The sequence below is a fragment of the Symphalangus syndactylus genome, chromosome 6, assembly GCF_028878055.3.
Source record: "Symphalangus syndactylus isolate Jambi chromosome 6, NHGRI_mSymSyn1-v2.1_pri, whole genome shotgun sequence".
NCBI classification, from domain to species: domain Eukaryota; kingdom Metazoa; phylum Chordata; class Mammalia; order Primates; family Hylobatidae; genus Symphalangus; species Symphalangus syndactylus.
This window is the reverse complement of record NC_072428.2, coordinates 142,947,976-142,972,761: the sequence shown is the minus strand read 5'-3', so window position 1 is coordinate 142,972,761 and position 24,786 is coordinate 142,947,976. Positions and strand designations below refer to the sequence as shown.

Here is a 24,786-nt window from a genome sequence, read left to right as displayed (position 1 = left end):
TCAATAACTTCTCAGATTAGCTTCAGACACCTGGTAAAGTCCTAAATTAGGTGTCTGCTAAGCCTAGAAGTGCAGGAAGACGGGCTCTGTGTCAAAGCAACATGAAGGACTACGTGTGCGTGTTGCTTGTGTAGTGTGTATACGATGTGTGTTCAGTGTGTGCAGTGTGTGGGTATAGTGCGTTGTGTGTTAGTGTGTGTGTTGTTTATGAAGTATGTTGTATGTATAGTATGTTCTGTGTGTAGCACATAGTAGACTGTGTGTGTTTTTAGTGTGTCTACAGTGTTATGCCTGTGGAGGGTGTTGTGTATGTAGTATGTTCTGTGTGTAGTGTACTGTGTATTGTGTTTGGTGTATATCTAGTGTGTGGTGTGTACTGCATGTTGTGTGTTGTGTGCAGTGTGTGTGTGTTGTATGTTGTGTGTGCGTGTGAATGAACATGGCGATTAGGGTGAGCTGAAAGAGAATGGTGGGAGCAGCTGAAATAGGACCTGCTGCTCCACTTTCTGCCCCGATCTGGCCCCATAGCAGCGCAGCTCCCAGGTGGAGGTTCTCCTGGCTCCAGCCCTTGGCAACAGGCTGCGGCGTGCACTCCTGTTGTAGCAGGGAGCGGGTGACAGAGGCTGCAGGCCTTTGTGGGTGCACAGATGGACTCACAGGTGGTAATTAGTACAATACTTTGCAAAACAAGCTTACAAGGAGGCATCGAGCCGAGGCGTGGGCAGTCGGAACAAACCAGTGATGGGAACCTGGAATACCTCCAGCCTCTGTCCCAGCCTCACCAGCTCACAGTGACACCAGGTCTCCACACCCCACCTGGCCTCCAAGGCCCTTGATGTCTGTCCACCCTTCATGCCTCCCTGTCTTAAGTAACACCCTGAGCTCAGCTCCTTCTGCAGAACATTTGTGTTCATTCTATTTGGGAATTTCTGTTATATTGTCCTCTTCCTGCAATCCTTAATCCTTTCCCTTCCCCCTAAATCACCTTTGTTCAAGGCCAAGCCCAGAGTCACCTTGGTGTGAAATATCTCCTAATTCCTCCTGGAAGCCTCTGCGCTTCTAGGGCTTTGTGTGCTGGCAACTGTGATGTCTTCCCTTCCTAATTCAGCTCACACCTTCATGCTCCCAACATGTCTGCTGTTAGATTCATGTGTCGCGCTCCATGATTAAACAGCAAATGCTTGGGGAAAGGAGCTATATCTCAAACTGTTTTTGTGGCCCTGTAGCACCTCATACCCCAATGCAGAGCCCACAGTTTCTGTGGGGAGCGTGGAGAGGTGTCGAACGCCCATTAAAGTGCATTTCAGCTCTGATGAGCAGGACCAATTCAATCAGAGGGGCCTTGCTGGGCTTCACCGCCAGGGCTGCCACCCCAATCAGTCTCAAGAGCCCTGGCCCTCAGATGACCGTCTTCCCAAAGGGGCCTGGGGAGGGCTCTGGGCTTGCTTCCACCTCTTGCTGAGAAATTGCCACGTGAAGGAACAAATGTCTGGAAGGTTCATGTTCTTTGTCCTGAAAAGCTATGTTCAAGGAAACAAAAATATATGGATGGATGAAGGGAGAAATTATGTCCTAGAAGACTGGGAAATGCCCACCTCGGTGTGATTTGAGGGGCCATTAGACAGGGGCCCCACCTTCAGCAAGTATCATTTACAGACGGACTGTCAGGGAAGGGGCTTTAGGAAGCAAAGGGGATGCTTCCTCTGGCTAACATTCGTGACCAGAAGCAAGGCCAGTGCTGGGAAACTGCAGACGTCCTGGAACCATGAAATGAGCAGCCAGGTAGAACTCTTCCCTCAAGGGAGGCATCGACGGACCCTTTGTGAGGGTTGTTTCAAGAAGACCTCTGGTCTGGGGGTGAGAGGTTGAACTTGGATTAGTGATTCTGTGGCTGAGTCAGGTGCCACAGTGAGTGCCCTGAGCCACAACAGCCATGGAGACCTGACGCAGCACCAAGGGGAAGCCTGAGATCAACAGACCTACCTCTCCATTTTGGCCCAGGGCTGCCTCTGATCCCAGGGGTCCCAGACATGCATCCAAGTGGTCGGGGCCTGTGTGAACTCACAGGGGTCCCTCTGGAGGCCTTAAATACTCAAGGGAAACCGACAATCCTGAACCCCTGCCACACACCACGCATGGTTTGCTCTGGTAACAGACATCCCAGCGTCAGACAGCACTGCCTTATCTTTGCAAAGCTGGGTTTTGGTGGCTGCTGTGATTAAAAAAAAACAACAACAACAACAAGCACCACTTGGAAACCAATGTGGAAGAGGAAATGCGAGCCCAATTTACCTCCACCATGCAGCGCAGCATTGCAAGGGAAAATTACTATGGCAAGCAGTAATACAATACTATTTAGATTTTTAATGTATCCCTCTAACAAGCAAGTACTAAGCTATTAAGGCGTAAGTGTTTGCTAAGTTGTTTGGACCGAACCCCTTAATAAACTGTTGGTTATTTCTTTTGGCCTTAAAAAAGGGGAAGAGAAGTTGCCTTCTCCCCAGAGACACTCCCATAACAGTTCATGGAGATTGGCCATGACTCATATTCTTCTAGGCTAGATGATAGATTCTTTCCAACGGTGCCTCTTCTCAGAAAAGGCCCACTGGAGAAGTGGGTGGTGCCTCAATCAGGTGATATAGTTCGGATTTGTGTCTCCATCCAAATCTCCTATTGCAATATAATCCCCAATGTGGGAGGTGGGGCCTGGTGGGAGGTGATTCAATCATGGGGGTGGTTTCTCATGAATGGTTTAACATCATCCCTCTTGGCACCATCCTCTCCATAGTGGGTGAGTTCTTGCGAGATCTGGTCATTTAAAAGTGTATGGCAGCTCCTCCTCTCCCTCTGGCTCCTGTTCCCAGCCTGCTCCCACTTCACCTTATGCCATGACTGGAAGGTTCCTGAGTGACAGAGCAGGAGCACCACCATCTTGGACAAACACCATCATTTTAAGTTCCCCTTGAATAAAAAAAACTGCCCAAATCTGGCCCCAAAAGATCAGCCTAATGACTAATGTCAGCATAACCAGAAACATTCTAACCCTAAGATAAACCCCACTCTGACCAGAAACATGCCAACCCCACAATAAACTTTTCCTCACATAGAAACATTCCAATCCTGCAATAAGCTCCCCCTTCCTAAACCCTTAAATTCCCTTAGACTGTAAGAGAGAACGTTCCTGACTGAAATTGGCCAGAAGACCCTCTCAGGTTTATTCTCCAAGATAAACCTGCCTTTGACTGTTAAGCTGCTTTTTGTGTTTCTTTCCTCTTTCTTTAACTCTTATGCTGAGGCCTCCCCAGCAGCAGATGGTGGGGTCATGCTTTCTGTACAGCCTGCAGAACCATGAGTCAATTAAACATCTTTCCTTTATAAATTACCTAGTCTCAGGTGTTTCTTTATACCAGTGCAAGAACGGTCTAAGACAGCAGGGGCAGTATGAATTGACTACAGGAAAAGGAAGGCAAAGTGGTCCCATCCTAAGAGAAGCAAAGGGCATCAGCCACTGACTCCCCAGCCTTCCAGCTGAGGCCCCTGTTCCCCTTACAAGTGGGAGCCTATTCGCCCCTTTCCAGCCCCCACTACCTTAATTCTCTAGCTCCATCCTTCTTCGTCCTTAGATTAATCCAATGAATCGGGTATAGGTTGAGCATCCCCAATCCAGAAATCCAAAAATCAAAATGCTCCAAAGCCAAAACTCTTTGAGGACTGACGTGATGCCACAATTGGAAAATTCCACATCTGACTTCATGTCATGAGTCTCAGTCAAAATGCAGTCAAAACTTTCTTTCACGCACAAAATTCTAAAAATATTGCCTAACGTTCTCTTCAGGTGACGTGCTTGAGGTGTGTATGAAACATTCATGGATTTTCTGTTTAGACTTGGGTCCCATCCTCAAGATATTTCATTAGGTATGACACAGATATTCCAAAATCCAAAAAGCGTTTTGGATAAGGGAGCGTCAACCTGTTCCTCCATGCTGGATGCGATGAGCTGGGTTCTGGGGACACAGGGAACAATCCAGCACATTCACACCCAGAGCTGCAGTGAGAAGAGGCACTGGGTCCACGACAGCAGGAGGGTCACATGCGATTCTGGCCCTTCCATGGCTCCAGGTTGCACTCCAAGGTCAAATGGGGGCTTATTTGCATCCGGAATTCCCCAGGCAATATTCACCTCCAAGTGAGGTCACACACTCAGCAAGCTGTGCTTGCTTCATGCCAGGCCTTCTGTCAGGGCTTCCACGGCAGACAAGCTCCCACTCAGCCGTGTGTCCTGTTTCTGTCCCGCACGAGGCCCCCGCCACTTCTCCATTCCCTCCCACACCCCAGCTGTGGTCCTTGTGGATCCCACCTCCACAGCTTTGCCCATCTGCCCCCACCACCCTCTCTGTGCCATCCCAGCCAGGGGCTCTCACCCTGGGCAGACCCCGCTTGTCCTGGAGGAGCCACGGCTCGACCTTCCCCATGTCCCAAGTTCCCCGACTATGTTGTGGGGGGCGGAGAGGTTCTTGGGAGTTCAGTGCAAGACTTCAGGGTCCTCTTACTGTTTCACTGGGACAAATCTCAGCTACCAACATGATTATAATCCCGATGGTTAATTTAATTTGTTGTTTAAATCCCACAGCAGGAGGCAGATTATGCAGGCATCTTCAAGGTGATGAATAAATACCCAAATTCAATGGAAAGCAAAAAAAAAAAAATCGAGATTATATCAGTTAACATTTAGAATAGTAGTTGATACATAGTAAGCCATATAAAGGTGATTTATGCAAATTAATTTACTTAATCTTCATAATCTTATGGAATATGCACAGATAGGAAAATGAGGGCACTAATAGGATGGGTTAAGTGGCTAATGTCAGACCACTAGAAAGTAGTAGAGTCGGGATCTGAACTCAAGCAGGCTGGCTCCAAAATCTGTATCATGTACCACTATGTTCTACTGCTCTCTTGATTTTTCATCTTACGTGCAGCACAAATAAATATATATGAGGCGAATGTTGGTTGCTATAGAGTTCAGAACTAAGTATTATTTATAAATGTAAGAACTTTCTTCCGCTAGAATCTCTGGATTTAATGTTCCCTTTCTTTCCCTAGTAAAACTCTTTTTAAATAAATTATTCTGTGTTAACATTATTTTTAAAAGGAGGCTGAATGTGCATATATCTGTGCAATCTGATTTCCAATGAATACATTTGCTTATTCATCTATTCAGCCATTATGTATTGAACATTTACTACATAACGCTCACTCTGCTGGACACTGGGGATATGAACAAAGTGCTGTTTTTTGTTTTTTGTGAGTTTTTTTTTAATCTTAAGGATGCTGATTCAGCTTCAAGGATATTCACAGTAACCGCGTGCTGAGCACTTACTGTATTGAATGTCGTGCATGCACTATCTCATTTAATCCTCATAACGACCCTGTGGGAGAGTTACTATTATTATGTCAACAAATGAGAAAACTGAAGATCAGAGCAACTAAGGGGCCTGCCTAGTATTGCAGAGATAATAGTTGCAAGGTTGGGACCGGGGCCCATGTGTGACCAACACCAACAGTAATGACCTTCACGCCTGCTCTGGCTCCTGAGAGACGGCTCCTGTAGAGAGAGGTCTGTGACTCTCTGCATCATGCCTGGAGCACACAGTGGTGTGGAGAAAGTGCTCTGAGGACCTGGAGGATGGAGTGAGGCATTCCACCAGGAAGGCACACAGGTTTCTTTGATTGGGATCAGTACTCATCTAGGCTCCCTCCCGTGTCTCATTGGTGAAATAACAGTGGTATCTTGGACATTCAAGCCATGTTCTCACAGGGTCTTAGTTTGCACATGTGATGTACCTGCCATTGCCAATTCCATCCTTCTGCTCCCAAGTCCAAACCCAGGATGCAAACAGTGGGCATGGAGGACTAACCTTTTAAAACATATTTCACAAATTGCCGTCTAAATAGGATGGTTCTGCCCGAGCTCTATGCCACGTTCCCCTACAGGAAAACTAGCTAGTTCTCAAAACAATGCCTTATTAAGTTACAGTCTATGCCATTTCATTAAAAAGAAGTCATATCCTACTCAAAGTCACCTTCTGAAACTCAAGGCCTTGTGGACTGAGACCAAGTGCAATGGGTGACCCTCAGCTCAGTTGCGATTTGCGTGGATAGGCCAGGGAGGCCACCATGTTTGTCTATAGCAGAGCTCCTACACCAGGGCCCAGCTGAGGCTGTGGATGGAGTTGCTGCTCAAGAAGCTCAAGTTGGGAGACACCCCTGGAGCAGGAGCACTGAAAGGAAGGTCCAAAGACTTTCTCAGATGACAGGTCTTCTCCAGGTCTGCAACGCCAGCCATCTTTGTGATGCTTCTTCACTAAATCAGAATGGTGGCTTCCTCAGGTTTGCTGCATGGTTCATCAGAAGGCACTAGAGGGGTTCTCTAGGAAAAAAGTGTTCCCCCCAGAAACGTGGCCCCTGAGTCAGCACTCTGGGGCCGCCCCTGTAACACTACCCTAGTAGGATTTGAGGAACTAATAAGCCAAAGGGTGAAGTTATATATTTAGTTGACATTTTATATTTCCTAACTTTGCCTTTTTTGCTATTTGACTGCTTCCTCCTGGGGAGTTTTAATGTGACTTTGTTTAACCTTTGACTACTGTTGAGCTCTGAGCATACTGAGAACAAGGATGGCATCTTCCCCCTCCTTTCTCTCATTCTAGGAGGATGTGACCTTGTATGATGGGGGCTGTGCCAGGGCAGATGATTCATACACAGAGCTAGTGGACCAGCTACAACTCTCTCCCTCCACCTCCTCCTTGGAGAGGCTCCATAAAGCTCCCTCCCACCCTGTGAACACCTAGTACACAGGCGGCTGTTCTTTTTCTTCGGAAGTTGCATAAACAGCATCTCCCTAACAGGCAAAGCTCCCATTAGCAGTGTGTTCCTGTCAGCCGCCTGAAGTGAGAACATAAACACAGTCACCAAAACAAACGCCACCCCACCGGCCTCAGCCCCTGGTCTCTGCAGAGGTGGGCGGGGGAGGCCAAGAACAGGCTTAAAAGGAAAGGAATGGTCCTCCATTTAAAGGCACAGGCCTGCTCTGCATTTGGCATGCAGACCCTGAGGCTGTTCAATTCATTCCTCCCTGTCTGTCTTGCTCCCTGGCTCTGGGCTCACACCCTGGATCAGCACAGAGGCAGACACTGCAGGGAGCTCTCAGAGGGCTCCTGAGGCCATGCCAGGGTCAGAGCAAGCCAGGGAGGGCAGAGACTGCGAGCGCTCGGGTGATCAGCTCTGACTGAGGAGCCATCGAGGCTCCAGTCACAGGTGTATGAGAAAGGCCACATTATGGGGTGAATGGCGTTCCCTGCAAAACGCATGTGCTAAAGTCCCAGCCCCCGGCACCCCAGAATGGGACTGTCTATGGAGATAGGGTCTTTTAAAAAGTAGCTAAATTACAATGAGGCCATAGGGATGGGCCCTTATCCAACCTGACTTGTGTCATTACAGGAAAAGGAGATGAGGACACAGGCATACACAGAGGAATGACCATGTGAAGACTCAGAGAGAAGACAGCCTTCTGCAAACCCAGCAGAGAGGCCCAGGAGAAACTGACATCTCGATTTTGGACTTCCAGCCTCCAGGATTGTGAAACAATAAATTTCTGTTGTTCAAGCTGTCCATCTGCAGGAGTTTGTCGTGGCAGCTCCAGGAGGTATGGGAAGAGAGCTTTCCAGTGCCTCTCCCTCATGGAGAATCCTTCCCACCTCTCCCTCCACTGGCACTCACACTGGTATGTTCCTCCCCATGCCCAGGCTCCTGATGGACACAAGCCGGCTTGCCTGCCAAGCAAATCAAGCTCCATTTGAAATTCTTAAATTAGTGAAACCAAGTAGACTTCAAGGAGGCCCCAAGACAGTTCTTCTTATTCCCGCGGTCCCAGCATGATGACTACTGCATCTTTTCACTCCTTAATCCTGTTTTGCATGATAAATTATTTAATCAATTCTGTCTCCATACTTTTACCTATGCCTACTCCTAAGTGTCAGAATACTAAGTAATTAATAAAAGAGAATAAATCATTCTACTCATTTTTGAATACCGACATTCAGTTTCTTTTCAGTGGGTTAGGAAATGTGACATTAATCACAATATGTTGCAATTATTTTTTCAACACGCCATTAGATCTACTGCTGTAGCTCGGTTTCAGGCAACTAAGAAACCCCTCTTTCCTAGGAGACTCTTGGACAAAAATGAGTCTGTTCCAAGTCTTTGGGTCTTGCCTTAGGTTACACTGTAGCAGAGTCGGAACTGAAATTTTTGTGTTTACCTCACTTATGAGCCAGAGCTCAAGATTTTTTTTTTTTTTTTTTTTTGAGACGGAGTCTTGCTGTGTCACCCAGGCTGGAGTGCAGTGGCGCGATCTCGGCTCACTGCAAGCTCCGCCTCCCGGGTTCACGCCATTCTCCTGCCTCAGCCGATCGAGTAGCTGGGACCACAGGTGCCCGCCACCACGCCCGGCTAATTTTTTGTATTTTTAGTAGAGACGGGGTTTCACCGTGTCAGCCAGGATGGTCTCGATCTCCTGACCTCGTGATCCGCCCGCCTCCGCCTCCCAAAGTGCTGGGATTACAGGCTTGGGCCACCGCTCCCGGCCGCTCAAGATTATTTTTATCTTTTGGGGGGTGTGGGCCGGAGGCAGAGAGGATGAGTATGTTTTTCTGTTTGTTCATTTGTTTGATTGGTTGGTTTTGATTGAATGTTTGAAAATAGAGATAGCAGATCTCACCCTGATAAGCTCAAGCGCAGAAAGAATACTTCTTTTATAAAAAGAAAGGAAAGAAAAAATTTGAGCTGCTCCTGAGCATAAGCCCAGAGACAGGATTTGCCAGTTTTTTGTTCTTTTGCCTTTTTTCTTGCCTCCTGTTTTACTTCGTGATGATATGTGGCTCATTTGCCTGTGCAGAATCCTGTTGGAGATTTGAAACCCATTAAAAGGTTGTGCACCGTCCTTGTTCTTCTGTTGTTTCAAATTCCGGAGGGAGGAGTGAGGTCAGGCTTATATCAGCTCTGAGTCAGAAAAGCAGCTCCGAGTACAAGCATCAGAGACAGGGAGGCAGGCGCAGGACTCCGATCTCCCTCTGCTTTATAAGGCAGCGAAGGCAAAAGCACGCAGCAGATGTTGCTGCTCGGTGATGAATGGTCCAAGAGTGTGCAGAGACTTGGAGCCAGCTGGCATGAGGGGTGGCCTTGACAAGAGTGGTTAATAATTGCTTGAAGGAAAGCAGTTTTCAGGATGAAGAACATCATGTTCTAATGAGGAATTTAATACTTGTGAACTTTACTAGAAATGGAACAATAAGGCTGTCAGAAATGGGTGGAAAATCTTCAAGAGCAGCTCACAGACTGGGAGAGATAGAACAGGAGAGGCAACATGACCATGTTGACGAAAGAAGCTGAGTCTGTATTATTGCAACAAGATATATTATTTGCAACTTTTTTCTTTTTTTTTTGAGATGGAGTCTTGCTCTTGTTGCCCAGGCTGGGGTGCAGTGTCGTGATCTTGGCTCACTGCACCTCCGCCTCTCGGGTTCAAGCAATTCTCCTGCATCAGCCTCCTGAGTAGCTAGGATTATAGGTGTCTACCACCATGCCCAGCTAATTTTTGAATTTTTTGTAGAGACGGGGTTTTACCACATTGGCCAGGCTGGTCTTAAACTCCTGACCACAGGTGATCCACCTGCCTTGGCCTCCCAAAGTGCTGGGATTACAGGCGTGAGCCACCATGCCTGACCCCTATTTGCAATTTTTAACAACTGTTTTGGGATGCAATTTAACCCCACTCTACCCACTGTAAGGGCACAATCCAATGATTTTCAGTAAATGTGTGCAGCTGAGCCATCCCTACAGCCCAATTTGCAGCATTTCCATCACCCCAAAAATTTCCCATCACCCTCCTTGCAGTCAATCAATGCTCCCATCGCCAGCCTCAGGCAACCACCAGTCTGCTTTCTGGCTCTGTAACCTTCTACTTAATAAGGATTCTTTGTGTCTGGCTTCCTTCACTTAGCATGTTTTGGAGTTCTGTCCATGGTATAGGAGGTGTCAGTAGTTCCTCTTTTATTGCTGAATAATAATGCATTGCATGGAGATACCAAATTCTGAACTCACCAGGTGACAGATATGTGGTTTGTTTCCAGTTTGGGCCGCCTCAAAGAATGCTGCCATGAATGTTCACATACAAGTCTTTCTGAGGATGTTGTTTTCATTTATCTCAAGTAGATTCCTACAAGTGTAATTACAAGGTCTTTGGGAAGTTTATATTTACCTTTGTAAGAAACTGCCGCACAATTTTCCAAAGTGGCTGTTCCATTTTTACATTGTCACCAGCAATGTATAAGGTTCCTTTTTTTTTTTTTTTTTTTTGAGACGGAGTTTCACTCTTGTTACCCAGGCTGGAGTGCAGTGGCCAGCACGATGTGGGCTCACTGCAACCTCTGCCTCCTGGGTTCAAGCAATTCTCCTGCTTCAGCCTCCTGAGTAGCTGGGATTACAGGTACTCACCACCACGCCCAGCTAATTTTTTGTATTTTTAGTAGAGACAGGGTTTCACCATGTTGGCCAGGCTGGTCTCAAACTCCTGACCTCAGGTGATCCACCTGCCTCGGCCTCCCAAAGTGCTGGGATTATAAGCGTGAGCCACCACGCCCGGCCAAAGTTCCAGGTTTTCTAAATCTTAGAGGTATCAACTTTATATTGTGTGTCTTTTTAAAAATTGTAGACATCTTTAGTGGGTGTGAAGTGGTTTCCATTTCATTTCTTTAATGTTTATTGATATTTAACACCTTTCCAAATGCTTAGTAACCATTTATATGTCTTCTCTGGTGAAATGTCACTCAAGTCTTTTGCCAATTTTTTTTTTTTTTTTTTGAGGCGGAGTCTCACTCTGTCGCCCAGGCTGGAGTGCAGTGGCGCGATCTCCACTCACTGCAAGCTCCGTCTCCTGGGTTCACGCCATTCTCCTGCCTCAGCCTCCTGAGTAGCTGGGGCTACAGGCGCCCGCCATCACGCCCGGCTAATTTTTTGTATTTTTAGTAGAGACGGGGTTTCACCATGCTAACCAGGATGGTCTCGATCTCCTGACCTCATGATCCACCCGCCTCGGCCTCCCAAAGTGCTGGGATTACAGGCGTGAGCCACTGCACCCAGCCCTTTTGCCAATTTTTAAGTCGAGTTGCTTGTTATTGTTGTTGTCGTAAGTGTTCTTTATATATTTGACATATCAATCTTTTATCGGAGGTATGATTTGCAGATATTACCTAATACCTGTAACTTATCTTTGAATTTTCTTATGCTGTATTTTGAAGTGCAAAAACTCTTACATTTAAGAACTGAAATGTAGGAACAGCTGCCTGCTGTTGCTAATCCCTTCTGTAGCATAAGGTCACCTCTTTGGCTTCTTAGCTTTCCCTTTATCAAAGTAAGCAATTTCCTCCCATATTTCTTCTGGTTTAAGAACGACAGGTGGTTTCTGTTTTCCTTGTTGAACCCTGACTAATATACTGACAAAGTCCTGATGTTTTATTTCCTTCTGATAATGGATCTTTCTCTATGTAGTCTTTCTAGAATGGTCTCTCCAATTCCTTACCCCTTCCATCCAGGGATCCCCCCACATATACCTTTAACCAAGAAAACTTTCATTATTTAGACCTCAGCTCACAAGTCATTTCCCTTACATGTCTTCCTTGACCCCCGGTCTAAGCCAGCTTTCTTCTCTTCCTCAAGTGTTCACTGCATGAGAGCAGGCACTCCGTCTACTCACTGCCACATTCCCATCACTCAGCACAGTGCCTGGCACTCAATGAATAGGTCTGAACAAATCAAGGTATGATAATTCAGTGGGTTTTAAACCTGATGTCTTCTATCCTGAAAAGATTGAAGTAAAGCAAAGAGCTATTGAAACAGGGAGAGGTGAATAGCAATCTTTGACGTTGTAAAAGGTACCTATGGGGCCAGAAGCCATTCACATGTTAATTGATTACCAGCCTCTGGAAAGCCTGGGTGACAGAAAGGCTGAAGGACGGGGTCTGGAAACAAGGAGACCCGGGATTCTGGAAACAAGAGCAGCTCCTCAAAACAATGCATGTGAGCCCCACTTGCATTGGATTGAGAAGAGAAAGAGATACCAGGGGGCCTCTGGCAGCAGGAACCACCAAGAGCCCAATTGGAACAAGGAGGTCTGATATGCCCTTTGTTTTTCCTTGAGACAGAGTCTCGCTCTGTTACCCAGACTGGAGTTCAGTGGCACGATCTCGGCTCACTGCAACCTCCACTTCCTGGGTTCAAGCAATTCTTGTGCCTCAGCCTCCCAAGTAGCTGGGATTATAGGTACACACCACCACATCTGGCTAATTGTTTGTGTTTTTAGTGGAGACGGGGTTTCAACATGTTGGTCAGGCTGGCATCAAACTCCTGACCTCATGATCCGTCTGCCTCGGCCTCCCAAAGTGTGGGGATTACAGGCGTGAGTCACTGCGCCCGGCCAATAGGCACTTTTATGTTTATTATTTCTCTTTAAAGTATGTCTCTGTTATGGACTGGAATATCTGTTCCCCTAGAATTCATGTTAAAGTTCTAACCCCCAGCGTGGCTGTATTTGGAATAAGGAAGTAACTAACATTAAATGGGGTCATAAGATTGGAGCCCTGATCTGATGGGATTATTGTCTTTACAAGAGGCACCAGAGAGCTTGATCTCTTTCTACAAGACCACCTGAGATGAAAACACAGCAATAAGGTGGTTGCCTGAAAGCCAACAAGAGAGCCCTCACCCGAAATGGAATCAGCTGGGTCCCTGAACTTCTAACCTCCGGAACCGAAAGAAAAGAAATTTTGTTTAAGGCACCTGCCCGTGGCATTTTGTTACGGCAGTCAAACTAACTGATCAAGCCCTGCCTTTTCTCCAACCTTTAGTAAGTTATATTATATACAACGCCTTGATTCAAGCAGGGAGGGAGTCTGTCTTTACTTGAGTGACAAAGTGAGGAGAAAAAATAGCCCCCTGCAGAATGACGAGAACGGTGCTTACGCTCACAGGGAACTTACTGAGCCCGGCCAGGACTAAGCGCTTCAGAGGCATCCATTGTTTAATTCTCACCGCACCCCCAGAGACAGAATCAGGAGCCCAAGGCACAAAATGATTCATCCTGTTATTCGCAGTTGCACAACTAATCTACAGAGCTTCAGTTCAAACCAAGCCGTTCAAGTTCCAGAGCTTATGCCCTACAAGGACTCTCAGAAGCACAGGCCAGAATGAGGCAGGTCAGATGACAGAGGAGAAACAGGGAGCAGGACTTGGGGGCTTGAGGAGACAAATGGCTGAGTCCATCTAACTGTGATCCCACTGTTGGCTGAGGCAGGCTTGAGAGGAGTAGCAGGGTAAGCATCGAAGTCTTCACGGTGTATTGAAAGTCTGTTTCCTCTGACCCACATGCTTATCCTGCTCCCAGCTCATCTCCAGCAGCGGGCTGAGGACAAAGACAAAGACCCACCAGGCCAGAACAAGAAAGACTGTTTACTCAGCACTTGCTGTAGCAAGGGAGTCAACCAGCATTGCTCGTGTATTGGCAGAGACTCAAAGGTAGGCATGGCAGTGGGAAAGCCTTATGGTGGCAGAAAGGGGTGCCCCTACTTGGGGCTGTTGGTGTGGAGAAGCTGGGGTCGGCTAATTAGAAAAAGGGCATGCTGGGCAGTTGGTTAGGGGACCGTATTTGTCCTTCGTTGATTGGTCTTAAGTTAGAAGTGGAACTAAAAATCTGAGAAGCTGTCAGATATTAATCAAGCCCTGGCCACTTCCACCCGGTTGTTAGAGGGGTTAGGGTTTGGGTTCCTGAACTGGTTGCTGGAGAAAGTGGTCTGACTGCCTGTAAGTCTGGCTTGTGGATAGCAGGCTGGCTTCCTGGACTGGTTTCTGTAGTCAGGGATGTCCAATCTTTTGGCTTCCCTGGGACACACTGGAAAAAGAAGAATTGTCACGGGCTACACACGAAATTGTGAACCCCGAAAATCTGAGACAGGTCTCAGTTAATGTAGAAAGTTAATTTTGCCAAGGTTGAGGACACAGCCTCAGGAGGTCCTGATGACATGTGCCTAAGGTGGTCAGAACGCAGTTTGGTTTTACACATTTTAGGGAGACGTGAGATATCAGTTAACCTATGTAAGATGAACGGTGGTTCGGTCTGGAAAAGCAGGACAATTCAAATGGGGGAGGGGGCTTCTAGGTAGTAGGTAGATAAGAGACAAACGGCTGCATTCTTTTGAGTTCCAGATAAGCCTCTCCAAAGGAGGCAATCAGAGATGCATTTATCTCAGTGAGCAGAGGGGTGACTTTGAACAGAATGGGAGACAGGTTGGCCCTCAGCAGTTCCCAGTTTGACTTTTGCCTTTAGTTTAGTGATTTCGGGGCTCCAAGATATTTTCCTTCCACAAAATACACAAACACTAACGGTAACTGATAAGCTAAAAGAAAAAAATGGCAAAAAAAAAAAAAATCTCGTGATGTTTTAAGAAAGTTTATGCATTTGTGTCCGCAATAAACTTCATCCTTGGCCACGTGCAGCCTGCAGGCCGCGGGTAGGATAAGCTCGCTGTAGAGAATGGGCTGGCCTCCTGGGCTGATTGCTGAGGACTGTGGGTCAGAGTTCTATTTTTTTTTAATATGGTCTGGTCGTACATTCGGGCTGTCAATGCTAAAGGAAAATACATGTCATTGGAGACATCGATTTATTTCAGTGTCTTTTGCCTTAGGTGGGAAAGCTCTTCTTAAATCAGTGATTCAAAGCAAAGACATTAGAAGCACTTGCGAGTTGAAAGAAAACCACCAATTCCCAGAGCCCACCCCAAGGCCAATGAAGTCAAAATCTCTGGAGCAGGGTTTAGATACCACTGGGTTCTAAAACCTGCTCAGGTGATTCTGATCTACGCCAGGAACAATGAACCACTCTTATAAAGGCTGGAGACAGGCCCGAGGCTGAGCCAGGAAAGAGTTCCTCAAACGCTAATGTGCAAACAAATCCCTGGGGGATCACGCCTGTAATCCCAGAACTTTGGGAGGCCGAGGCGGGCGGATCACCTGAGGTTGGGAGTTCGAGACCAGCCTGACCGACATGGAGAAACCCCATCTCTACTAAAAATATAAAATTAGCCGGGCATGGTGGCACACACCTGTAACCTCAGCTACTCGGGAGGCTGAGGCAGGAGAATTGCCTGAACCCGGGAGGCAGAGGTTGCAGTGAGCCAAGATTGCACCATTGCACTCCAGCCTGGGCAACAAGAGTGAAACTCTATCTCAAAAACAAAACAAAACAAAACAAAACAAATCCCTGGGGGATTCTGTTTAAAATGCAGATTCTGATGAAGGATGAAGCCTAATACTCTGCGTTTTTAACAGGCTCCCAGGAGGTGCAGTAGCTGCTAGTGCTCTGGCCACAGTTTTCATAGTAAAGATGCAGCATTAGGCCCAGGAAAGGCATAAGTAAAGGACCACTATGGATGGATTTCCCATTCACCAGGATGATTGACCTAGATGCTGTAGAAAAATCAGCAGTGAGGGGGCTAGAGTTCTCAGTTTTATCACTAATGAAATTAAAAAAAAAAACAAACCTGTGTGCACGATCTCAGATAAGTAGCATATACTTTGCAAGCCTCAATTCCCTAACTTACTGTATATGTAGTTTGTTCTAGATCATCTTTATAGAATGAAAACAATGGTAATTAATATTTTAATTCTTACTGTACCCACACAATATGTTAGCATTTGATGATGGGAATTATTTAGGATGATAAATGAAACCTTGTTAGGGTTGCCAGACTAAACACAGAACACCCAATTACATTTAAATTTCAAATAAATAAATAAATAGTATAATTATGCCCCATGCAATATTTGGGACAGTTGTACATAAAAGGATCTGTATCTTATCTACAATACTAATTTAACAGGTTGTCCTGTATTTTTATTTACTAAACCTAGCAAGCCAAAAAGGTCTTATATTCTTTTTTTTTAAATTTTATTTGAGATTCAGGGGTACATGTACAGGTTTGTTATATAAACAAATTGTGTGTTGCAGGGGTTTGGTGTACAGATTATTTTGTCACCCAGGTGATCAGGGTAGTATCTGATAAGTAGTTTTTTTATCCTCCCCCTTCTGCCCTCTCCACCCTTAAGTAGGCCCCTGTCTGTTGTTTCATTCTTTGTGTCCATATGTACTCAGTGTTTAGCTCTCACTTCTAAATGGGAACAGGCAGTATTTGGTTTTCTGCCCCTGTGTTAGATAATTTAGGATAATGGCCTCCAGCTCCATCCGTGTTGCTGCAAAGAACATGATCTCATTCTTTTTTAAGGCTGCGTAGTATTGCATGGTGAACCTGTACCACATTTTCTTTATTCAGTCTACTGTTAATGAGCATTTAGGTTGATTTCATGTCTTTGCTATTATGGATAGTGCTGCTATGAACATACATGTGTATGCGTCTTTATAATAGAACAATGTATAGTCCTTTGGGTATAACCCAATAATAGGATTGCAAGTCGAATGGTAATTCTGTTTTATGTTCTTTGACAAATCTCCAGCTGCTTTCCACAGTGGCTGGCCTAATTTACACACTCCACAGCAGTGTATAAGCATTCCCTTTTCTATGCAACCTTGTCAGCATCTGTTAATTTTTGACTTTTTAATAATAGCCATACTGACTTGTGTGAGATGGTATCTCATTGTGGTTTTGATTTGCATTCTCTAATAATTAACAATACCAAGCATTTTTCATATGCTTGTTGCCCGCATATATGTCTTCTTTTGAAAAGTGTCTTTTTGGCCAGGCACGGTGGCTCACGCCTGTAATCCCAGCACTTTGGGAGGCTGAAGCAGGCAGATCACTTTTGGTCAGGAGTTCAAGACCAGCCTGGCCAACATGGTAAAACCCTGTCTCTACTAAAAATACAAAAATTAGCTGGGCGTGGTGGTGGGCACCTATAATCCCAGCTACTTGGGAGGGTTGAGGCAGGAGAATCGCTTGAACCTGGGAGGCAGCAGTTGCAGTGAACTGAGATTGCACCATTGCACTCCAGCCTGGGTGACAGAGTGAGACTCGGTCTCAAAAAAAAAAAGAGAAGTGTCTTTTCATGTCCTTTGCCCATTTTTTATGGGTTGTTTTTTGCTTATATTCATTTTATAAAGGAAGAAATGTTTCTAAGATGTAAAGTAACTTGCCCATAGTGGCCCAGGTAATCAGTGGAGGGGCTGGTAAATGAAGACACACGGTCTCCCTCTAACACTCAGATTTTTAGTTGCTATAATCTCTCTTAAATTGCCAAAACTAGTTGAGGGATGGTCACATTAACAAGACAGGGACATTAGTAAGTAGATGAAAACAGGGACATCGTCACCTGCGTGAAGGCATTTCATGTAGATTTATTTTGTTCTTGAATTTGTTTATTCTTCTTTCCTTGTGTGCAGTGGAGCAACCACAGTGTCTTGCTTTCTCAGCAATGCTTAGGATGGGCCTGAAGGGTGAAACCTCTTTTCTGTCTAAATCAAGGTCCTCCTGTTGCTCCATCTCTCTTCTGTGCTCCATCAGCAGTTTCGGAAGGAGGGGCCCTTTCTTCTCCCGAGTTTTGTTGCATGCTGAGTACCATAAGAGCCTTTGAGCTTGGGAACATTTTTATTCACATGTTGGAATGCACAGTTTCTCTTGAATTTATGTCCTCCAGGAGAAGAGTGTCATTTATTGTCTAAAAGAAATGCAAGGATCTGCCTTTCTTTGTGATCCCATTATACCCGTCATCCTTTTCCACTTGCATTCAGTTCCCCATCCCTCACACCAAAATGCACCAAACTGCATCCTCTCCTTCCAGAATAACTGCTTAGAGAAGCTCGTCTCCTCCTTCCTCTTCTCCACACTGCTCATCTGGGCTCCAGCTTAGACTTCTACCTGATGCTCAGGTCTCCAATTTCTTCCTGATAAAATAACGGGTATGAGACTCACAGTCTGGGAGTGGGAGGATCCAGCCCCCTTCTGAGAAGCGTCTCTCTTCTCTGAGCTTACTCAAGCTGTTCCCTTCAAATAAACCCCAGGCTGGAACGCCTTCTCCACTTCTTTACTCAAGAGAGGAGGCTCCCAAGGGAATATGAGTTGCTTTGGGAGTGGTCTTTCTTTCTGATAATATCAATAAACCATCCTCCAACTATCCCTAAGTCTGTTTGGCCTGGAATAATATCCTCAATCGGCCTTGGACTAGGACCCACGGTCTTGACACCATGGCTGTCTGATTTGACCTTACTTATTGCTCCTAATAAATGCACTGTGCCTTATCCCTTGAATGGGGGGCTTCCACATGTTTATGAATGTGTCTTTTAAACTCTGAAACACCCTTAAATCCAAGTCCTTCTGTTTGCCGGGTCTCTGTCTTATTGGTTTAATCCATTGCCAAGAGCCTGCCATTCATCCTGGGCCAATGAGACCGGGATCCTGCTACAGCTCTAACAATCATGTCAGGAACGAGAGAAACCCCCTTGGTCCTGCCAGCTCGCCAGGTCCCCGTCACAGTGACACTAAGTAACTTTACCTGCACTATCACTCAATGACCAGAGGAACTCCCCTAGAGAAAGTCTCTTGCTTCCAGAATTATTTGGCAAAGATTGGAACCCACTTTTCTGGACAGGATATAAACTATCACTTGTGAAGTTAATTGGGAAAGCATTTGTGAGAAGTAGATTTTAAAGGTGACCTATATCCTCAAACACCTCAAATTAATGATTAACGAATTTTTCTCTTGACCACTTCCTCTAACGATGCCAGCTTTTCATTGCATATTAGGCGAGAAGGAAACGGAGATGCTTAGCTTAATGGAATAAGGCTAATGGAGGAGAGAGGCAACACCTTGATTTATCACAGGGTGAGTGAGGGAGACAGATGAGTGCTGGCCAGGAGGCAATTGTATGGTCATCACAGAGAAGGGGCCTTAGAGGGTTGGTGGTTGTTTGGCAAGGCAAAATTGAGAAGGAAAATCCCATGAGTGGATGGTATCCCAGCAGGGGAATGGAGAACAACTGCATCAATTCCAACACGCAGATGGGTGGTTTATGTTAGGGGATTTGGGACTGCTAGGAGATCCCAGCTACTGGGTTTGGGATTCAGAGGCAAGATTCCAAACCCCAGCAGGAAGGCAGTGTAGAGCCCCAGTCTCAGAAGTTAGAATAAGGTCACGGACCACATGAAAGCAGGACACAAAGATCTGTGCCCCAAATAATGATTTAACAGTTACAGAAACTATTTTCATTTCATTCTGCAGAGCAGTTTTTATTTTCATCAGAGAACTATTCTTCTAAATTAGTCATTAATACTTTTCTTCTCCAAATTTCTCTCTCTCTCTCTCTCTCTCTCTGTGTGTGTGTGCGTGTGTGTGTGTGTGTGTGTGTGTAAGAAAATAGCAAGGGATAACTGTTAATACTTTGATTCCTTCAACAGCTGTAGAACTTTATAAATAAATGGCAACAGTTTTATATATTTTGTATTTCCTTATTAAATGGTTTTGTGGTGGCATTGCAAATTTTGGTAGAGCAGAGTGATGTAAAAACAATATTTTCCTAAATTAGGAAAACTATGGTAACTTCTATTTGGATTGGTAAAATATTACAATTTGTTTAAATGTGTATGTGTGCGTGCATGGAAAGAGAGTGAGAAAGAGAAGCTGAACTACAAAATCTTGTTTAAAAAAAGCTGATGTTGAATCCAATGAAATATATGAGCCCAGTCACACCCGCATTCTGTCTCTGGGTCTCTCATCAGTCCAATAGTAGAAATGCATAAGCCTTTGAAGAACTTCACTATAAATCAACCTCAGGGTCCTGCCATGGCATTAAACTCAGTTTTTAGTAAATTCAGCCTCTAAATTTGGATCACATGATCTTCAAAATCAGGTGCAAGTCTTCTCAAAAATTTTTATTTTATTTTTAGTTGACAAATAATAGTTGCATGTATTTGTGGGGTACAATGTAATATTTTGATATATGCTTACATTGTAGAATGATTCAAGCAAGCTAATTAACATCTCTATCACCTAGTACACTTACCAACTTAGTGGTTTTCAGAGGCAGGAGAGGAGGATGAATGGGGAAAAAGGGAGATGTTGATCCAAGGTTACAAAATGTTGGCTAGCCAGGAAGAATAAGCCTTAGTGATCTATTGCACAGAATGGTGACTGTAATTAATAATAACGCATTGTACATTTCAAAATTTCTTAAAGACTAGATTTTAAATGTTCTCAGGTGCAAATCATTCAAAAATTTTCAACACCCAATATGACAAGAATAACTTTAGATTTTATAGCTTTTAGTAAATTGTAATTGAAAGTAAACCATGCAAGAAGGGGCTGAAATTTATTCCTTCAAAAGCAAGAAACCTGATAAATAAAATGGAGCAACCTCAAATAGTGTAAAAATATAATTTTGAAATTCCATAATTGTACTTTTTAATATCTCAACATTTTTAATGGATACATTTATTTTCTGCAGTGGAATAGAATAACATGGAAATGGTCAATGATCTGTACCATACAAATTTGTTAATCTACCAAAGAATTTTATGTGTTTTATTTTGTAAAAAAAAAAAAAAAAAAATTAGAAAATCTAGCATAAATTAAGCAAAAATAAAAGAAAGAAAACTGAGAGTATTGTTAACTTAGTAGAATTTGTTCTGTGATCACTAGCACCTCAGTACCCAGAGAAGTGAGTATGTTCCAGACATAATTACTCTGCCCACGTTACTTTTAAAATATGTATAAAAACAATATGAAGGATGTTTAATTAACCTTAATATACACTTACAGCTCATTTTAAATTCGGAAGATATTTTTATTTCTGAAAATGGTTTTGGAATTTAGCTAATTTATAGTAAAGTCAATTTGTCAGACAGTTGATATACACTCAAGCATCGCTCTAATTACAGGCCTTTATTGTCTCTCCAGAATAAAGTTCAACATTGAGGCTTCTCAGAGATAGTTTACTTCTTCGTAGGAACATCTGAGGAGGCAGGATTCCTAGAGCACAGGAAGATGGACAGAGAAAGATTACACAGCAAAAACCACCCTGGATAAAGGAGGTAGTCACTAGTATCTACAGCCCTGGTTTCTGTGTCAAGTTCATTTCTCAGGACATAAGCAATTGAGAGAAAGAAAAAAATATCTAAACAAACCACCCCCATAAAGCAGCTTTGTGAATAATTTTCTTGAGAAGAAACGATCCTCCAATCAGCACCCTTACTACGTGTTCAAAAACTGGCTCTGGCTTCTCCCACGTTCTTAAAAATTTCCACCCTTCAAGAGCATAAAGGAGAAATGCCTGCCCCCGCCCTGTGGTCCAGAGGTGAGGGGGAGAATAAACAGCATTTTATCAGAGCCCTAGATTGGTTCTCCTTTCAGAGAAATATATTGGTTGCAATCACTACCATTTTAAAATTCAAAGCCAGTGCAGTTTGAATTAAGCTTCACAGACTCAAATAGATGAAAATTAAATTGTTGTAGTTGGATATACTGAGAGACTTAAATAGACAACAGTCCCAGGAAAATTTATTAGATTGTTCGGCTATGAATTTTATATATTACTCATTCTTGTGATCCACTAATATGCAATTATATTCAGACTGAGTCAGTACAATCAGTAAATAAATTAATGAGAATTTGATGAGCACTTTCCCTTGACTGGACCGTGTGTTTGACAGTCTGGATTTCTGTGTCCCATAATATGGAGGAGACTATTTTAGTTTGAAAAGTGAGATCCCATTACTTTTAATTCCTGTCCTGCAGATTCCCCTGCAGTTCACTGTGCTAAATTTTAGTCTTACACATCAGAATGACAGCTCTTCCTCATGCATGACTGGTGTGTAACACATAAGACTCCTGTATGTTAATGAGCCACAAAGAATTTCAGTGCTGCAAGCTGTGGCTGGAGAATTAATGTACGGATAAATGGCAATCCAGCGCCTGGTAAAGGTCCACTTGAGATATGTGATATTTGAGAGGGGCTATCTAATGCACACATTCACTGACAGTCCCATGGATTTTTAATGATTTTTTGCTAGATGAAGCCAGAACATTAGATGACAACAAATACACACTGTATTATAACATAGTAAAAATAATTTTGCAGGCAACTAATATAACTGAGAGGTATACGCTCATCCATTTGGACAACATGTCTACATGTTTTAAAAATGTGTATTTAAATGCACTGTCTGTTATGTTACCTGGTTTTCGTGACTGCATTCTCATTTGAATTCAGTAACAGGATAAAGCTGATAAATAAAGCAGAAAGTTTGTCTTCAGAAAGTAGCGGAAATGTAAGTTAATGCTTTTTCTCTTTTGCCTTGGTAACAAGAAAGCTAAGAAGAAGAAAATCAATAAGCTGAAGTCAAGCAATAGGTTTTTACTTGGCATTAGAAGGGTTATTGTAATTTTAAAAATGTTTTCTTATTCTTAATTGTGCTTAATTTTTAAGACGTCTCAAAACTGTGTTAGTGCCTGATGGAGGATAAATCCTGGTTGAGATACATGGAATAAAGCAAGATAATGGGCTACCTTGTCCCAGTTGTTACATATGCATATTTAAGGATTGGAGGACTGTAAGAAATATTTGCCTCCTTAAATCTTTTCTCTTCTTTCCAAATTTTCTTTAATGGATCTATTTCTCCATATGTCTCTCTGAAGTAAGAATAAGCTTTTAAAACTGAATATTTCTTCAAGATCCATTTCAAGTTTTAGGTCTTCCACAAAAACGCTCAATCAACTTCAGCACACAGTGTTTCTTCAGGCTCAGGACATTACATAGTAGATTTTGTCTATATCTCAAATTATGTCATTTAGCTCTAGTCTGTATTTTATTGCCTACAAGCTATTTCAGAGTATAAATTATACATTATTATTATTTATGTATTTATTGCTCAGGCATTTTCTTTTTTTCTTTATTTTATTTTATTATTTGAGACAGACTCCCACTCTCTCACCGAGGCTGGAGTGCACTGGGGCTTGCCTCCCTGTTCAAGCAATTCTCCTGCCTCAGCCTCCTGAGTAGCTGGGATTACAGGCGTGCACCACCACACCCAGCTAATTTTTGTGTTTTTAGTAGAGATGGAGTTTCACCATGTTGGCCAGGCTGGTCTTGAACTCTTGGTCTCAAGTGATCCTCCCTCCTCGGCCTCCCAAAGTGCTGGGATTACTGGTGTAAGCCACCATGCCCAGCCTGCTCAGGCATTTCCTAGAGGACCTAGTAGACTGGATATACCAGTCATAGAGTTTGGAGAGACAGCTTAATGTAAATGAATGATGCTGGTGTGAGTTTCCCTTTAGTTAAGAACTGCCTATTCGGATTAGCCCAAGTCTGAGTTAATGGTCATAGATGCTCTAAATCCCATCCTGTGGTTTTCTGAATCTATCCTGGATTGACCAGTTACAAAGAGGCAGACCTCGAGGTCAAGATTCAGATTTTACCAATGAACTGGCAAATGTAAATGTTTATTTTTATGCCCATTGAGTGAGGCTGGCTCTAGTGCTAGGTGCCAGGAGATAATGAAATACAGAGAAGAATACATTTACCTCCAAAGCCCAATTTCTCTCTGCACCCTCTCATCAGAAGCCAGGTTTGGAAGGAGGAGTTTGGAAGGACACTTTGTAAGGAGGAAGCCCCAGCCTCGGGAATGAGAAAGGAGAAGCCTTGCAGAGCTTCTGCCTCAGGAGTGCAGGGGCACCTGGGCTGGGAGCCAAGCTTTGGAATCCTTTGCAGCAGGATCCCTGGCAAACAGTGGCCACATCCCGGCTTGGGTCCGAAGACAGCACTTGTGAAGTCATACTGGTCGCATCTAATTTTGGACCGGGAATAAAGAAAATAAAGCATAAAGGGCTGGCCCTTCTGACATTTCCACCGAGGGCCTCCCATTCATTACCTCAGGGGAGGTTTGCAGTGAACATAACCAGCTTTATCTGATTACTCTCACTGAAAGCCAGGTGTTTTCTTTCCTTAAAAATAATTGTCATTTGAAAGAGACCCATATGCACACCTTGGCCGCACCACTAGACATGGGCATAGTGCCCATGGGAGTCACTAAGAAAGTGGGAGATGCATTTCTTCACTTCCCCTGATCCCAGCTTCCTCATCTGCAAAAAGAAAAACATGTCCATGTATTAGATTTCTGTCACTGCATAAAAAATCATCACAAATGTAGCAGCTTAAAACCACACCCATTTAGAAGCTTACAGCTCTGGAGGTCAGAAGTCCAATCGTGTTGTGATTGTGGCCAAAGTCTCTACTCAGGGTCATACAAAACCAAAATAGGGATGCCCACCAGACAGCATTCTCATCTCGTCTCAAACGGTTGTGACAAAAGTCAGTTCCTGGTGGTTGCAGGACTGCAGTCCCACTTCCTGGCTGGTTGTCAGTGGGGGTCACTTTGGCTTGCCACACGGCCCCCTCCTTCTCCAAAGCCAGGAAAGGAGAATTTTTCATGTATCAAATGCCCCTCAAACTTTGAATCTCATGCTCCAGAAAGAGTCCTTTCCCATTTAAGGCTCACCCTGTTAGGTCAGACCCACCTACTCTTCCTATTTTAGGGTCAACTAATTTGAGACATTAATTACCTCTGCAAATTATTTTCACAACAGCAGATAGGTTCGTGTTTCAGTAAATGGAAGAAGGTGTGTGCTCACGTGAGGCCTGGATTCTTGCGAACAATCTCAGAATTACGCTCACCA

General features: G+C 44.2%; 1 protein-coding gene and 1 long non-coding RNA gene across 2 annotated transcripts in view; both read right to left on the bottom strand.

Moving 5' to 3' along the window:
- Positions 1-24,786, bottom strand: part of ACTR3B (actin related protein 3B) — a 1,022,733-nt gene that overhangs the window by 231,696 nt on the left and 766,251 nt on the right. The gene's annotated exons all lie outside the window — the stretch shown is intronic.
- On the bottom strand, positions 20,696-24,257 carry LOC134736930 (uncharacterized). Its single transcript, XR_010121430.1, has 3 exons — positions 23,635-24,257; positions 22,290-22,337; positions 20,696-21,084 (listed from the first exon to the last, which is right to left on the bottom strand). It is a non-coding gene; the product is annotated as an uncharacterized lncRNA (long non-coding RNA).